This window comes from Canis lupus, chromosome 6 (assembly GCF_048164855.1).
Source record: "Canis lupus baileyi chromosome 6, mCanLup2.hap1, whole genome shotgun sequence".
Classification (NCBI taxonomy): domain Eukaryota; kingdom Metazoa; phylum Chordata; class Mammalia; order Carnivora; family Canidae; genus Canis; species Canis lupus.
Genome location: NC_132843.1, coordinates 60,406,628 through 60,425,360, shown reverse-complemented (window position 1 = coordinate 60,425,360; position 18,733 = coordinate 60,406,628). Strand labels below are relative to the sequence as shown.

The 18,733-nt window shown below is 40.5% G+C and overlaps 1 protein-coding gene across 6 annotated transcripts in view; it reads right to left on the bottom strand.

Annotated features, from left to right (window-relative positions):
* RALGPS2 (Ral GEF with PH domain and SH3 binding motif 2) overlaps nucleotides 1-18,056 on the bottom strand; it is a 158,822-nt gene extending 140,766 nt beyond the window's left edge. Inside the window, exons 1-2 of one of the 6 annotated variants that reach the window (XM_072830785.1) lie at nucleotides 17,910-18,002; nucleotides 13,526-13,605 (exon numbers count right to left, since the gene is read on the bottom strand). The gene's annotated coding sequence lies outside the window, so the exon portion shown is untranslated. Of the gene's footprint in view, nucleotides 1-13,525; nucleotides 13,606-16,452; nucleotides 16,517-16,896; nucleotides 17,251-17,909 lie in introns of those variants that run through there. The other 5 variants (XM_072830784.1, XM_072830791.1, XM_072830786.1 and 2 more) reach the window with 5 other exon arrangements.
* Nucleotides 18,057-18,733: the final 677 nt, after the last annotated feature.

The window sequence follows — 18,733 nt, the reverse complement described above, 5'->3', positions numbered from 1 at the left end:
CCTTTTAATTATTCTGGTTTAATCTGCTTGTTTTCTAATTTCTTAAGGTAGAAGTGAAGGTAATTAATTTGAAATCTTTTCGTTTTTAATATAGGCATTCAGTGCTATAAATTCCCTCCTAGGTACTGATCTAGTGGCACCTCATAAATTCTGGTATGTTGTGTTTTCATTAATAAAAAATACTTTTTAGGGATGCCTGGATGGCTCAGCGGTTTAGCGTCTGCCTTCAGTTCATGTCCTGATCCCAGGATCCGGGATCGAGTCCCACATCAGGCTCCTTGTGGGGAGCCTTCTTCTTTCTTCTGTCTCTGCCTCTCTCTCTCTCACTCTCTGTCTCTCATGAATAAACAAATAAAATCTTTAATAAAAAAATGCTTTTTAATTTCCTTTTGGGGGATCCCTGGGTGGCGCAGTGGTTTAGTGCCTGCCTTTGGCCCAGGGCGCCATCCTGGAGACCCGGGATCGAATCCCACGTTGGGTTCCTGGTACATGGAGCCTGCTTCTCCCTCTGCCTGTGTCTCTGCCTCTCTCTCTCTCTCTCTCTTTCTCTCTCTGTGTGACTATCATAAATAATAAATAAAAAAATTTAAAAAAAAATTTCCTTTTGATCTATTCTTTGATGCATAGGTTATTTAGATTTGTATTTAGTTTCCAAGTATTAGCAAATTTTCCACAGTTTTCTGCTAATAATTTCTAATTTAATTCTACTGTGATTAGAGAACATAGGTTCTCAACCCTTTTAAATTATTGAGACTTGTTTTATGGTCTCAAGTATGGTCCATCATGGAAAATGTACTTAAGAAGAATTGAGACGGGGATTCCTGGGTGGCTCAGTGGTTTGGCACCTGCCTTCGGCCTGGGGCGTGATCCTGGAGTCCCAGGATCGAGTCCCACATCGGGTTCCCTGCGTGAGGCCTGCTTCTCCCTCTGCCTGTGTCTCTGCCTCTCTCTCTCTCTCTCTGTCTCTCTGTGTCTCTCATAAATAAATAAATAAAATCTTTAAAAAACAAAAAAAGTAAAATAAAAAAAAGAACTGAGACGAACACTCAGCTGTTGTTTAGGTGGACTATTCTATAAATGTTAATTAGGGCAAATCAGTTAACAATATTGTTCAATTTCTCTATATCTTTGTGACCCTCAATACTCAGAAGAGGTCCTGAAATCTCCAACTAAACTGTACAACTATACCACCTATGTTCAAATCCTAGCTCTGCCGCTTACATATTGTATATAACCTTAGGCAAAATGGCTAGCCTTCTGTTTCTCTTTAAAATGAAAACAATAGGGATCCCTGGGTGGCGCAGCGGTTTGGCGCCTGCCTTTGGCCCAGGGCACGATCCTGGAGACCCGGGATCGAATCCCACGTCGGGCTCCCGGTGCATGGAGCCTGCTTCTCCCTCTGCCTGTGTCTCTGCCTCTCTCTCTCTCACTGTGTGCCTATCATAAATAAATAAAAAATTAAAAAAAAAAAAAATAAAATAAAATAAAATGAAAACAATAATATGTACAGTTTGCCAATTATCATGATGATTCAATGAATTGATAAAGGTAAAATGCTTAGAACAGCGCCAAGTCTCTATTAAATCCTTAATAAATACCAAGTCCTATTATTCAAACTACACAAAACAGTATTTTTTAATGCTCTACACACTACCTAAAATACTATTTCTTACCCAGCCTGCACACTGGATTGCCCTACTCTAAGGAATGTGCAAGCAAATTAATTCCTTAAGTTCTTTTTGGGCAGAGACACAGGCAGAGGGAGAAGCAGGCTCCATGCAGGGAGCCCAACGTGGGACTCGATCCCAGGTCTCTAGGATCACACCCAGGGCCAAAGGCAGCGCTAAACCGCTGAGCCACCCGGGCTGCCCAATTCCTTAAGTTCTTTAAGCTGTAAGAAATTCATTCAAGTTACCCCAAACAGCACTATACATGTGACATGTATGATACATGTATGCACTATGTGCTATTTATTGAACATCTGTTATATGCTTAGTATTGTTCTAAGAGCATTGTGTCATCTCATTTAATCTTGAGATTAATCCTATGAAGAAAGCTATTATTTATGATGCTCATGCTATAGATGAGGAGGACCGAGAGAAGTTAAACAACCTGCCCAAGGTCACAAATCTGAATTGCCAGATAGAGTCAGATTTCTACCACCAAAGTCTCCTGACACCAATGCCTGTACTCCTTTCTGGGAGCAAAATGGATATGGTCCCAAGAAGGGCAGGAACCACAGAAGTACTAGAATAATGGAAGAGCATCCACAGAGCCAGAAACCAAAATCTTCAATCTCTTACTCTGAGCTTGTCTCTCTCTCAAACCTCATGGTTTTTCACTTGGAATTTTGTGCTTCTCCCAGCATGGATGTCCACCTTATATAATCTTGTCCCGCCTTATCAAATGTAACTGTATTTTCCATCCCACTGCAAATGAAACACATTCTTTTTTTTTCTTTAGAGAGTGAGAATGAGAGAGAATCTCAAGCAGGCTCCACGTCCAGCACAGAGCCCTATGCAGAGCTCAATCCCACAACCCTGAGGGATCATGACCTCAGCTGAAATCAAGAGTTGGACACCCAACCAATTGAGCCATCCAGATGCCCCGTGAAACACATTCTTTAAGAACACTCCACCCTTCCCTCACTGAGCCTCCTCTCCAGTCAATTGGACACATAACTACATATGGTCTTATGCAATTTTTTTTTGCTTTATGCTATTTACTGTGATTTCAGAGATAAGATTTCATTTTACCAAGAAGATTTAAACTTCTATTGTAACACAGTCCTATGTTTACATAAAACATGCAAAAGTATTGTTGATGAAAAGCTAGTCAAAAGTAGAATTTCTTATCTGTAAGATATCCTCAAAATATTTCTTTTAGTGGACTTACCCTTGTCTCCCCAGCTTTAAAAGACACGATCTAAATCACATAAAGTTACAAAAACTACATCCACAAATCAAAACTAAAAAGTAACAGACTTGTTATCTAGCAACAACTAACAGAATAAAAGCTATGTTGATTGGGGATCCCTGGGTGGCTCAGCGGTTTGGCACCTGCCTTCGGCCCAGGCGAAGGATCCTGAAGTCCCAGGATCGAGTCCTGCATCAGGCTTCCTGTATGGAGCCTGCTTCTCCCTCTGCCTGTGTCTCTGCCTGCCTGCCTGCCTCTCTCTCTCTCTCTCTCTCTAATGAATAAATAAAAAATCTTAAAAAAAAAAAAAAAGCTATGTTGATCAAACTTATGTACTAATTCCCCACCTACAAAATCCTATAATCTATGAAAATCTATAAAGATTTCAGTACATTCACAGAAGAGCAGCTTAAGAGCAGGAACAGAAAACACTACAGATTTGTCGTGTAAGTTAATTCTGAAAGGCCAGAAAAGTTCTAGTCAAATCCTGGGAATCTAAATCAGGATTGGAAGAGGTCTAACAAATAATTTACTTCAGTAACCCTAGAGACCTAGAGCAACCCCAGATACAAGAGAATCTAGGCTGTGATTACACTCCATATTCAAGTTCCTGAAAAAGGAAGAGTGAAGAACTAATTCAGCTAAGTACTTTGCTTACACTTTCTCATTTAATCCTTACAATGATCCTATGAAAAGACACTCTTATACCTATTTATAAATAGAAAAGCTGAATGCTAAAGAAATTAAGTAACTTGCCCAGATTCATACATACTTTAAACAGGATTAAAGCCACTGCCTATGTTGCAAAAAAATTATTTTAGATCTTAGAAAATTATCTGATTGATTCTAAGAACACTCAGATGTATTATTAGAATTTTAATGAAAATTAAACTATAGTTTAAGATACACACTTAATAGGGACGCCTGGGTGGCTCAGCAGTTGAGCATCTGCCTTTGTCTCAGGGCAGGATCTCAGGTCCAGGGATAGAGTCTTGCATCAGGCTCCCTGCGAGGAGCCTGCTTCTCCCTCTACCTATGTCTCTGCCTCCTCCCCCCTCATGAATAAATAAACAAAATCTTTAAAAAAAAGATACACACTTAATAGAAAATGCAAATGATAATTTTTAGACTAGACTCAACCAAATCCATAGCCATATTAATGTTTCTCAAGCAAGTACATTTAAGTGTATCATTCCTTGTGCAGAAAATTATTAGGGCCATCAACTTTATGACAGCTAATTAAATAGATAAAAAGACAAGAACTAGATCTTACAGTAAAATAATCTGGATGAATTAAAAATGAAAAACATTTAAGCCATAAAAATACTAGAAGTAAACATATGTGATTTAAAAAAAAGAAATCTTGGCATAGGAAAGTCTTTCTAGGACTAACAGTAGAAACAAACAACACAAGAGACTGATATATCTGACTAAAGAAAATGTAAGACACACAGTAAAACACTTCATCAATTCTAAGATGAGTATATTCTAACATTTTAACATCTCTGAAATCAAGATGTCTCTCCAAATCAAGAGTGCCATGGTTTAACTGACAGCATATATGTTCTTAGTTGTAAATAAAATTGTATCTTACAATCAAAACCATCTTAGATTCAATAAGATACTCTGAAGTGACAAAAGATAAAATAGGAAAAAGATCCATAGCAAATGACTTAATATTCTTAATACATAAAAAGCTCTTACATGGGATGCCTGGGTGGCTCAGCAGTTGAGCATCTACCTTTGGCTCAGGGCATGATCCCGGGATCCCAGGATCAAGTCCCACTTCGGGCTCCCTGCATAACACCTGCTTCTCCCTCTGCCTATGTCTCTGCCTTTCTCTCTCTGTGTCTCCCATAAATAAATAAAATCATAAAAAAAAAAAAGCTCTTATATGTTATTAATGTTAACTAACTGGGTGTTTCCACTGAACTGGTTATGTATCATTTCTTAAATTAGGAGTTAAATGTACTAGAGTCTATACTTTTTGTGTAGCTGATTTATTTCATTAAAAGACTTTATTTATTTTATTTTATTTTATTTTATTTATTTATTCATGAGAGCCACAGAGTGAGAGAGAGAGGCAGAGACACAGGCAGAGGGAGAAGCAGGCTCCATGCAGGGAGCCCGACGTGAGATTCGATCCCGGGTCTCCAGGATCACGCCCCAGGCCGAAGGCAGGCGCCAAACCGCTGCGCCACCCAGGGATCCCTCATTAAAAGACTTTAAATCAAAAAACATGCTTTTAAAGAACATAAGAAAATGGGTAAAAGCTATGAAAAGGAGACTGGAGAATATAACACAAATATCCAAATACATGAAAATAAAAATTCCATTTAAAATGTTTAAAACTGCAAATTAAAACAATTAGGAAGAATTTATTACACAAGAGATCAATATATATGCTTTTAAAGCTTATCACCAAATCAGTGATAGCATACAGAAACACTTATACACCACCGGCAAGAATGCAAATCTACTTAACCGCCAAACAAGCAACACTTCTAGGAATTCATCAGAAGGAAATGATCAGAAAAATACAGGAAGACCTACTAAAAAAGATGTTAACTGTTTATAAAAGTTAAAAACAACCTAGTGTCCATCAAGAGCTTGCTTAAAAAATTATACCACACAACATCATAGTATGCCAGTATTAAAAATAATGGAAACTGTCGTTGAAAGCCATGTAAGTATTCCTGGAAATATACAAAGCCTATTTTTTCCCTTTGTTTTAATTTTTAAATTTTTTCTATTTATTTTTAATTGAAGTATAATTGACAAGTATACAAAAGCTTTTAAATGAGCACTAGATTTTAAAAAATCTTTTCTGGCTTATTTTTTATCTTTTTGGATTTTATTTATTTATTTGAGAGAGAGTGAGCGAGCATGAGCAGGGGTAGAGGCAGTGGGAAAGGGAGAGGCAGACTCCTGATGAGCAGGGAGCCCAACTCAATGAGGCTCGATTCCAGGACCCTGGGATCATGACCTTAACCAGTTGAGCCACCCAGGCACTCCTGATTTTATCTTTTTTAATTGAGTTTTAAAATAGTAAAATGTGCAGTTATATAAGGTATACTGTTCACCAAATGTTTACTATATAGCCATTCCATGTAACCACCAAATGAACATATAGAACATCTCCAGTGCTCCAGCAGTCTTGCTCCTCTGGTCCTAACCCCTAAATGCTAGACACTTAACACAGGGGAGTCTGACCTTTTCCTGAACTTTAAAATAAAAGAATCAAGGCAGCCCCAGTGGCTCAGCGGTTTGGCGCCGCCTTCAGCCCGGGGTGTGATCCTGGAGACGGGATCGGGTCCCATGTCGGGCTCCCTGTGTGGAGCCTGCTTCTCCCTCTGCCTCTCTCTCTCTCTGTGCCTCTCATGAATAAATAAATAAATAAAATCTTTAAAAAAATAAAATAAAATAAAAGAATCATACACTATATATACTCTGTGCCTGCCTTCTTTTGCTCATTTTCTGCTTGTGATGTTTACCCATATTTTCTGGGAAGAGCAGTAGCTCCTTTCTTTCACTAATGTGTAGTGTTCCAATGTAAAGTATAGTACATATTATTTGTCCATTTTTCTGTTAATGGACATTTGGATTCTATCTCATTGGGAGTTTTTATGAAAAAAAAGCTATGTTTTTTCAGGTTTCATAATTTATTTTATTTGCACTGTCTCCTAATTTAGTTTTAGATATTTCTATTAATAATAAAATAAAACAGATCAGACAACCCAGAGAAATATAAGGAAAAACAATCTGACATCTCACCACATACATATACAACTACAATTTTCATTTTAAGATTTATGTTTTACATAGTTGAGATTATGTTACACATGCTGTTTTTTCTACATCAATCCCTTTTCCTTTCAGTTTTTTCCTTTTTTTCTCCCTCTCCTTACCATAGCCGAACTAGAAAGAAACTTTTAGATCTAGTGTGCAACGTTTTCTCACCCTTTCTATATCACCTAGATCACTTACACTCAGATGCACACATACACATACATTGTTTTTGTTGTTCTACAAAAATGTGATACTTTATATATTCCTCTGCATCCTGCTTTTCTCAATTAGGCATGATGGCAATGTCCTCACATCACTGATATTTTTGCCATGTCTTATTTCATTAACACCTTTACTGAGATATAACTCACATACCATACAATTTACCTATTTAAAGTGTATAATTCAGAGGATTAAGAGTACACTTGTATTGATAAACAGAGTACAGAATTGCTTGATCACTATACTGTATACCTGAAACTAATATGACACTTTATGTTCATGATACTGGAATTAAAAGTCTAAAAAATAAAGAATACAATTCAGTGGTACACACAACCATCACTACAGTCAACTTTAGAACATTTTCATCATCTCAGAGATTCTATGTCCTTTAGCTCCCACCACCCCTTCAGCAACCACTAACCTACTGTCTACAGATCTGTTCTGGACATTTCATATGAGTGGAGTCACATAACAGGCTTTTTCTGTTTTGTTTTTCTTTTACCTAGCATAATATTCTCGAGGTTCACTGATGTTGTAGCATGTATCAGCACCTTAATCCTTTTAGTGACTGAATACTATTCCATTGTGTGGATATACCACATGCTGCTCATTCATTAGTTGGTTTACAGACATTGGGTTACTTCTACTTTCTGTCTATAATGAATAAGACATTGCTGCTTTAAACATTCATGTACAATTTTCTTCAAGGACATGTTTTCCTTTCTCTTGGGTATATCCCTAAGAGAGAAATTACTGGTCCTATGGTAATTCTATGTTAAATAATATGAGGAACTGCCATACGGTCATCCAAAGTAGCTATATCAATTTACATTCCTATCAGTGTATGAAGATTCCAATTTCTTAATATCCTCTTCTACATTTGTCTCATCTAACTTTTTGATTCTAGTCATTCTAGTAAAAGTGCTATCTCATCATGATTTTTGTTTCATTTCCCTGATAGCTAATAATACCAAGCATCTTTTCATGTGCTTATTGCATATCTTCTTTTACAAATGTCAATTCAGATCCTCTATTTTTTTAAGAGTTGAGTGTGCGCGCGCGTGCGTGTGTGTGTGCACATGCATGTGCAGGAGTGGGAGGGGTAAGAGAGGGAATGAGAATCTCAAGCAGACTTTGCTGACTATGGAGCCCAATGCAGGACTTATGACACCGAGATCAGGACCTAACCCAAAACCGAGAGTTGGACACTTAACCAACCAAGCCACTCAGGTACCCCCCAGATCCTCTATTTTTATTTTTTTAAGATTTTATTTATTTATTCATGAGAGAGATATACACACACACACACACACACACACACACACACACAGGTGGGGGGCGGGGCAGAGACATAGGAAGAGGGAGAAGCAGGCTCCATGCAGGGACTCCAGGATCACGCCCTGGGCTGAAGCAGGCGCTAAACCACTGAGCCATCCAGGGATCCCCAGATCGTCTATTTTTAAATTGGGTTGTCTTTTTATTACTAAGTTAAGAGTAATATTCCTCATATATTCTGAATGTAAGTCTTTTATTGGATATATGATTTGCAAATATATTCTCCCATTCTGTGGATTGTCTTTCTACTTTCCTTTGAATCCTTTGAAGCACAGGTTTAAAATTTTGGTGAAATGCAATTTATCTTATTTTTGTTTTGTTGCTCCTGCTTTTGGTATCTTAAGAATGCTTTGCCTATTCCAAGGTCATAAAAATTTACCCTTATGTTTTCTTCTAAAGTACATGTCTTCTGATGTACATATGTATTGATTTCTATTGAGTCTAAAACAAGTGAAATTGCTGGATCATAGGGCATACATGTGTAGAGCTTTAGCAAACAAGATCAAAGAATTTTAAAAAAGGGTTTTTACCAACTCTCAAACCCATTCGAAATGTGTGAGAGTTCCAAGTGCTCTACATTCTTGTCAACACTTAGTAGTTTCAGACTTTTTCATTAATATCATTCTGGTGGGTATACAGTGCTATCATGTGATAGTTTTAATCTGCAATTGTCAAAAAATTATGTGAGTACCTTTTCACCTTAGCCATTTGAATAACTCACTTTGTAAATGCCTGTTCCAGTCTTTTGCCCATTTGTTTCAAAAACAGGTTCCTGGTGTTTTTACTATTTTGTTTTGACTATTTTTTTATGTACTCTAGATACAAGTCCTCTGTCAGGTCTAAGTAGTGCAGACACTTCTACCAGTGTGTCAATTGCCTACGTGTTCTGTTAATAGTATCCTCTGATGAACAGAAATTCTTATGTAATAAAGGACAATTTATCAGTCTTATCTGGTTAGCACTTATTGTGTCCTGTTTAAAAAAAAATATTTGCCTAGCAAAGGGTCATATAGATTTTTTTCCATTTTTTCTCTAGAAACTTATTTTTTCACCTTTCATATTACATCTATAGCTCCTTCAGGGAGCATATGCGCATTCTCTGTGTTATAAAACTATTTCAGGGATAGGGAAAAAAAAGCTCCACAGCTCATTTTATTGACACCAAAATACATACATATTTTGATATTCTGATAAATTTACATAAATGTGGATTTTAAAAAACCTCTCAGACAATGGCAAACCAAGTTTAGCAATGTGTATGACAGTGTGTATGACAAATGCAACATAGTTAAGTAGGATTGGACCCAATAATGCAAACAGGAGATAATCTATTAATGTAATAGAAAAAATACACATGATTATCTCTACCAACATAGAAAAAGCACTTCATAAAATTCAACCCTTACATGATAGTAAAAAAAAAAAAAAAAAAAAAAAAAAAAAATTCTTGCAAAACCAAGACTAGAAGGTATTTCTTGAGCTTTTACTGTCAAAAACTTAGGTAGAGGAAAATAGGAAGAGATTGGTAAAGGATACAAACTTTCAATTATAAGATAAGACTTGAGGATCTAATGTATAACATGGTAACAACAACTGATAATATTGTTGGAATTTGCTAAGAAAGTAGAACTTAAATGTTCTCGCCAAAAGAAAGGTAAACATGTGAAGTGATGGGTGGGTTAATTAACTCAATGGGGAAATTCTTTCACAACACATTACAAATATTCCTTACTTGTTCTTGTGTGTCTTTTTAGTTATATTATATGTTAATTGGTTAAACTTATCTTTTTTGTTGATTGCTGTATCCTCAGCACCAAGAACTATTCCTGCACAAAAAAAAATGCCTTTTTTTTTTTTAAAGATTTTATGTATTTATTCTTGAGAGACACAGAGAGAGAGGCAGAGACATAGGGAGAAGGAGAAGCAGGCTACCCTGGGGACCCTGGGATCATGACCTGAGCCAAAAGCAGACACTCAACCACTGAGTCACTCAGGTGCCCCTGCTCCATGACTTTTTTAGATTTTATTTATTTGAGAATGAGAGAGAGCAAGCACAAATGTAAGGGGCAGAAGGAGAGGAAGAGAGAATCTGAAGCAGACTCCTTGCTGGTCATGGAACCCAACACAGGGCTTGATCCCACAAATCTGAGATCATGACCTGAGGCAAAACCGAGAGTTAAAGGCTCAAATGACTGCGCCACCTAGGTGCCCCATTCCATGACTTTTTTTAAATGAATAAATAAGTGAATGATTCCTAAATCAAAATTTCTACTTGTGGAAATAAAATTATAGTACTTTCTTTTGCCATTTCCCTCGATATAAGCATTACAATAGGCTAAGATTGTAATCATAAAAATACAATACATATATGCACATATTATGCATGAAAATATTTCCGATAAGATTAATAAAATAACCCTAATAAAAACCTATATGGTAAGATATCATACTTAATGATGAGATTTTAGAGGCACTCCTACTAAAGTCAGGAATAGGACATTCAAGTGAGCCCTTCATGCTGCTGCCCGGCAATCACACTGTATTTCCATATTCTCTTCACTTTTCCATTCTTTGATAGAGGACTACATCATATATTTTCCCACTTCTCAAACCTCCAATGTACACTCTTATTTTTCCTTATTCTTAACTAATGACCTTGCTTCCCATACGCTAAGGCAAACAGAAAATCTGAGGTGAAAACTTCCCTAAGCCACCACCATCATGTCTCTGTCTATATACAGCTAACCCTTTAACAACACAAGGTTCATTGTGCAGGTTCACCTATATGTGGATTTTTTTTTCAATAATACAGTACTGTAAATACATTTTCCTCACAACTTTCTTAGTAACATTTTCTTTTATGTAGCTTACTTTTTGTAAGAATGCAGTATATAATTCATATTAATATACAAAATGTATGTTAATTGGCCACTTATATTATCAGTTAGCCTTCCTGTCAACAGTAGGCTATTAATAGTTATGTTTTGGGGAAGTCAAAAGTTATATGAGAATTTCTGACTGCACAGAAGTCAGCGTCCCAAACCCCTGTGGTGTTCAAGGGTCAACTGTATTCCATCTTCTCTCCTGTTTCTATAGATAAACTCTCCCTACTCCTATTAAAGCAAAGGCTAATCCTTCCACCTGTGCATAGATCAGGAGTCAGCAAACCATGCCTATGCTATCTATGGTTGCTTTCATCCTCATCCTACAAAAGCAAAGCTGAGTAGTAGTAACAGAGACTATTTTGCCCACAAAGCCTAAAATACTATCTGGCCCTTTGAAGAAAACTTTGCTGACCCCTGCACTAGATTCTCTTTCCTCTCATCTAATATGGGCACTGCTGGCTGAAAGGGCCCACTAGGTTCCATGAACAAGAAATAAAGTAAGATCCACACAAGACACCTATAACATCAGGGACATATCAGATATACTGATATATAAAAGAAAGGATCTTAATAGGGAGAGGTCACATATAATGGATGAAGGCTGAACAGCATTAAGATTTTCGAACAACCACTTGAAACAAGAAAACTATAGTGCAATCCCTTATATCTTGAGGGGAAACTATTCTACCTTGGAATTCTACACGCAGACCAGCCAAATTATTAACCCAATATTAGCATGGGAGAAAGGTATTTTCAACAATACGAACTCTCAAAAATTTCACCTCTTCAGACACTCCTTCTGGGAAGTTAGTGAGGGATGCATTTCACCAAAATAGACGTATAAATGGAGAAAAAAGAAGGCATTAGATCCAGAGACCACAGGCTCTGATACAAAAGGCAAAAGAGAATTCTCAGAATCATGAAGGGAAATCACGGGCTAAACCTGTGCAGCAGAAGTGGAGAGCCACAGTCCAGATTTGAGCAAAAGCACAGAAAGACCTAGGGTTTTCCAATTAAAAAAAAAAAAATGAACTATCAATTTATTTGATTTAAACATATTGGGAGAGCTTCTAAAAAAAAATTAGAGACAAATGGGAAACTAAGCAAAAATCAAAAAAGAAGAAAAAATTTTAACTCTGAGAAATATAATCATAGTACACCACAAGGTTCAATGGTGAACATATTTACAAGGTCATAATAAAGAGAACAATGAACACTGGTTTAACCGAAAGCATGATATGCTGGGAGATAAAACGAGAGGGATGTTCAAGGTGGCCTAAGAATCCTAAAGCACAGACTCATCCTCCACAGTAGCAAGCCAGGAGATAATATCTAAAATTGAAAAACAAATAGTATTTTAAAATATGGGAGTAAATATCAGCTAACAGTATCAGAAATGGTTGCCCAGAGAGCAGAACATAGGAGGAAAAGTTATACCAAGATGAGGCAGGGGATGACATTTTTCATTATAAATCCTGTAGTACAATTTTCTTTTTAAGAGCACAGTTGTATTACTAAAAGTCAACAATTAATGTGTTTGTTTTTTAAAACAAAACAAAAATAATGGTTTGTGTGTCATTTAAGATTAATTAATTTGCTCACCCCACAAATGTTACCTAGGTATTGACTGTATGCCCAGTACTTTCTAGGTGCTAGGAATACAACGGTGAAGAAAACTTAAGTCCCTGCCCTCATGAAGCTTACATCCTGAGAGAAGAAGATAATAAACAAATTAATGTATAATGTCAGATAAATTAAAGTTGTGAAGAAAAAAAAAGGTAATAGGGCAGGCAGATAAAGGCAAAAATAAAGGGCAGAGTGTGATAAGGATGTTATTTAAGTATGATTTTTAGAAAACGGCTCCTTCCAAGAATCAGCAAAAAGGAAATCAACCTAAAAATGAAAATATGTTTTGAGAAAACGTCATGAAAGTAAAATTACAGAAGAGTATCAATTAAGTTCAAAGTGAGGTTGAAGTCTCTCATATTCCAAAGCAACGTATCATTCTAGAGCTTGTACCAGGAGTTCTCAGTAGTGGCACATAAATCACTAGGCACCCTCGACCTATGTCACAGGAACACTGTTATTCATACTCTTCCTATATCCATAACTAGCCATTACTTTGTTAAAGTTACTACATAAATTTATACTCAAACTTTTTCTTTCCATAGAATACATAGGTGTTTCTAACTATGTAATTAAAAGTTTTCCTAAATCAAAAGCTCAACACATTAACCAAGAAAGATTCCAGATCAATTCCACGTTACCAAAATTTATCACATCCAATCTTTACTCTCTCACTTAAGAGAACTCCAAACCAATGGGAATAAGACACATGTAAAGATACAATTTATAGGGTAATGCAATACACTCACTTTCCTCTCCAACGAACTTCATTCAGGCTGAGGTAGTGTTTCAATCTCTTTGAATTATCTTTTCACTGAAAATTGAGTAACTGAAAAAAATGTAATATTCAGATATAATTTTATTCCACATACAGTTGTCATACAATAAAAACTGCATATTAAAAAAAATAGGATTGATTTTAATACATCTTATTTTCAAAACACTTATGCCACTAAAAAGTACATCAGAACTGGGCGCCTGGGTGGCTCACTCTGTTAAGTGTCTGCCTTTGGCTCAGGTTATGACCTCAAGATCCTGGAATCAGCGAGTGTGGGACTCCCTGCTCAGTGGGGAGTCTGTTTCTCCCTCTGCCCCTACCCCCTGCTCCAGCTAGCTCTATCTCAAATAGATACATAAATAATCTTAAGAAAAAAAAAAAGTACATCAAAACTATCTGCCTTTTTCATATAGCAAAAAAAATTGATAATGAAGGATAGTTAGAAGAAAGGCATGCAGGGACAAGCCACCACCCCCTCTCCGTGCCCTAAGAGGAAACCACCCTTACAAGGATTTTACTAGGAGCCCTTCACCTCTTTCACTGATAGATGACAAAAACCTGATTAGGACAAGTGCATGGAAGGTTAATCAGATTAAAACAGCCCACCAACAACCCCATAAAAACCCCTAGATTCAAATGCAAAGCCACCAAATCAGCAACCCTTTCCGGTCCCCTCCCTCTTTAGGAAATTTGTACAGTCAATAAACTCTACTATGGCTCCATCAGCTTTGCTTTGCTATTCATCATTCTTGGTCTGGTCTACCACCTCTTCATTCTTCCAAGTGGCATGACCAAGAACCGTGGGCACCAAAGGAGAAGAATCCTGTAACGGTGATACTTTTAGGTTTTAAAGCTTAACTTACAGAAAGAAAGTAAATTCAACTAACTATATAGTTCAATTAAGAGTAGGGTTTAAAGTTTAAAAGTTGTTTAGTAATTTCTGGAAAGAAAAAAAAAAGAAATTTCTGGAAAGGCAGACCAGTAACTGTACTGTACACTGAACTGTAGCACCAGATGTTAATGCTTTCTTCATCAAGCTCTACACTCCCAAGATCGAGCACTGCTTTATAGTAACAGCTACAACTTGGGTTAGGGTTACCTGCTTGCTTACTGGCATTGTGCTTCCACATCTAAAATAGAGATAATAACGTTGACAAAGTTAGCAGTCCTGGGGGCCCCTGCGTGGCTCTGTCAGTTAAGCATCTGACTCTTGATTTTGGCAGGGGTCATGATCTCTTGGGATTGAGTCCCAGGAGAGCTCCGCTGGGCAGGAAATCTGCTTGGGGATTCTCACTCTCCCTCTCCCACTGCTGGCACACGTCTCCTGCACATGTGCACTCTGTGAGTGTATCTCTCTCATATAAATAAATCTTTTTAGAAAAAAACAACAAAGTTAGCAGTTCTGTCAATGAGAAGTACCCATATACTTAAGTATCAATAGTATATATTAAAAAGCTTTGTAATCTCCAAAGAACTATACCAATATTGTCATATTTTAAACAAAAAGGAAAGCTATCACTTTCAAATTTTTCTGATTTTAGCAATAATGGCTTTCAGATTCTATGGAAGAACAGAAGGACACTGGTCCGTCCACTCACACACAGCCAGAAAAAGAAAAGAGGATTTTTTTTATTTTATTTTTTTAGACCTAAAGAAAAATTAGACTCCCTTAAAAACAAGTGCCAAGAGAGAATATTTTTAGCACATATTTAACTATACAAACCAAAAGACTAAAGTTGTTTAACCACATGTAAACTGCGCATCTCTGACTTCAGGTAGAATGTTTATTTTTGGTTATACTTGGGAACCAGATAACCAATATATATAAACATCAGCATTATTTTACTTTTCAAACTGTCTTAATGCTTTTGTTCACTCAGTAATAATTCCCACTGTTCGTGGAAGGAGAAACACAAACAATATCCTTAACAGAAACTCATCACAGGAGTTTTTACGTCTTAAACTTTTAAATGACATTAAACAAACAGCATTATCTGACAATGGAGTAGCAGACTATTTTGCACAGTTAGCCTTTAAACTCCATCAGAGCACAGACCTGTCTTTTTCTCCGTTGTACCCCAACACCGAGGCACCTAACTGGCACCAGTACGACCTCAATAAATATGTGTGGAATGAATGAATGAGGGAGTGAAGTGGGCTTCTAGACTAAAGCTTAAGTGTTTTAAGTTGCAAAAGAACATTTTCACTAAATATCCATCACTCAGTACAACCAGTCTCAACTGTATTGACCTAATAAACTGAAAAAGACACACACTAGATATTTAAACACACAAGTATATTACTCACATGTGTAATACACAAAGTAAAAGATTCACAAAGCTAGTTTTTTAGTTATATTTTTTCCTCAGGAAATTTTAGTGTGTTCCTTCTGATATCAAAATATACACATATATTAGAAAAGCACTGCTACAGTCTTGATAAACCAAATACTATCTTTAAGTTTTGTTGCAATGTAGAATAATTTAGGCAAAGTGAACAGCATTTCCAGAGTCCCATCTAGAATATTTTGAAAAGTCAAACTCTTTAATTAAAGGTGAAATAAAATGGTGGAAAAAAAGGTATATCTCACCATTTCAAAATTATTATCCTGAATTTTAAAAAGAGAAAATAGTTTAAATTACTTCTGCAAGAAGGCATCTAATATCCTTATATTTGATCTTTAAGCTGATAAAACAAGTTATTTTCCAAAATTTCTGAGCTAGATGATCTATAAATACACACCCACAAAGCCTGAATTAGAAGTTATTTTTATTAAAATAATACTGTATGGGTAAGTTCCTTCCTAATTCTAAAGTCTACAGTAAGATATGCGGCAGTAACAGTACAGTAATATGCAGTATATTTATGATTCTACCCAACTTGCACAATCATAATTACCTGGGTGGAACAGGCTTTATGGCTAGCAAGCTATGATCTGTGAGTGCAATAATATACGTGCAAGGATCGAAAAGTGTCCCAAGATTCTGCTGATCATCTTCAAAGAGGCTTAAACCAGTCGATTTGACGGTGAAAGCAAAAATCCAACAAAATCAATTCATAAACACCGGCACGAAAATAAGGCTCTCTATATCTACACAGCGTTGGGAGAAGGGGGGAAAAGAAACCCAGGGCACGTAAAAGGTACAACACAATTAACCGGTGCCTGTTGTTTCCTACTTTACGGTGTTAAGCCCCGGGGTTTAGGATTCTCTTTTTTTAGCACTTTCTTAAACAGAAATTTAGTGTTTCGATCGCCCCTCCTCCACAGCTCACATCGGTGCCCTTTCTTCCTCCTCCCTCACCCCTCCCAGTTCAAACAAATTAACATTTGTACTAAGGTACCTCCTATCAGCTCGCAGCTTCTTCCCAAACACGCCCACGTACACAGAAACCGGCCCTGCGTCTACACAACACACGGCTACAGGAAAAGAGCTCCGAGGGGGGCAGGTGGGAGGATGGTTTGGCGCCGCACAGGTTTACGGCTCTTTTCCAGATATTAGGTCCTCACACTTGGCTCGGGTTTCTGCCAAATCACCTCCAAAGCGCGGTGTTTACGAGCCTCCCTAACCCGATACTGCAATGGAATTCCGGATCTTTGCAGACTGATATCCCGGCTTTGCAAGGGAATCCTCGGATCCCGTCGGGAACCGCTCGCTATCCCAGTGCGCCAGCTCCCGGCCGCACAGCCGGCTCCCCCGGCTCCCCCGGCTCCCCCGGCTCCCCCGCCCCCAGCCCCCAGCCCCGGCCGCGCCCCCGGCCCCGCGCCCCGCACCCCGCGCCCCGCAGCCCCGCGCCCCGCAGCCCCGCGCCCGGCCCGGGGCCAGCGCAGCGCAGCGCAGCGCCAGCCTCTCTCCGGGTCCCGGGGCCGCCGGGAGACCCGGGCTGCGGGCCGCTCCGCAACAGGTCACCGCGACCGCGGGGCGCAGCGCCAGGGCCAGGGCCAGGGCCAGGGCCAGGGCAGGGCCAGGGGAGGGGGTGTGGCCCGGCTCCGCGCTCCCGGCTCCCGGCTCCCGGCTCCCGCTCACCTGAAGGCAGGCAGAGGCGCAGCCGGGCGCCAGGGCTGCGCGGGCCGGGGCTGGAGGCGCCCGCCCGCCGGGAGGGCGAGCGAGGCGGCCTCGGGGGCGGCACGGAGCCCGGGAGCGGGGACCGCACGGCCGCCGAGAGCCGGCCGCCGAGAGCGAGGCGCGGCCCCGCAGCCCCTCTCCGAGCCGGGGGCGAGCAGCCCCGGGGCCCGGGCCCGCGGCCGGGAGATCCACGCCGCGGCGCCGGGGCCGCCGCCATTCCCCGCGCCGCCCGGGGGGCGCAGCGCACCCACCTTCCCTCCCCCGCACCGGGCCCGCCGCCAGAGCACCGACCTGTGCAGCCGCGGCCGTCGCCTCGGAGGACGGGAAGACCACGCCGGCCTCCGGCTCTGCCGCCGCCGCCGCCGCCGCCGCCACCTCGGCGAGCGCCCGGGGACCCGAGCACTCGGCGTCTCTCATTCAGCGCCAGCCGCCGCCGCCGCCGCCGCCGCCGCCGCCGCCGCTCGGGGGAGGGGAGCGCGCTGGATCCACCCCGTCCGCGCCGGGGGTGGGGGAGGAGAGCCGGCCCGGCGGGCGCGCGCGGGGAGGGCGGGGCGCACCCAACGAGCGCGCACCCAACGAGCGCGCACGCGCGTGCCCCCCGCGCCCCGGCCGCTCTGCCGCCCGCAAGCCCAACGGCCGCCGGGGACCGCTGTGCGCAGCGCGCGCCGCTTGCCGCAGCCCCTCGGCCCCGCGCGCGCGGGAGGGAAGGGCCGCTACCCGCCCAGCCGAGGGGCGGGCCGGGGCTGGAGGCCCGACAGGTGGGGCTGCCGCTGCGGCCGGCCGCCTCCGCCCCCCCCGCCCCCCGCCCCCCGCGCGGGGCCCACCCGCTCCCGGCGCCGGCACCTCGCCTCCGAGGCCCGAGAACAAAGTCTGCAAACGCTTGGCCCCCGGATGGAATACGCTGCCCGCGGTGGCTCTAGAATTAGTGAGAGGGCTCCAAATGTGAAGAAGAGCCACCCCACATGCTAGCGATCGATTTATGCTCCCGCGTAAAGGTTCGGGAGGTGTTAGGAATAGGCCTTTGTTAAGTGTAAGCAAATGACAGAAATTTGGCATCCCCGGGGGCGGGGGGCTCTGATGAGTTCCAGGCGAAAAGTGTGTTCACGTCAATGCAA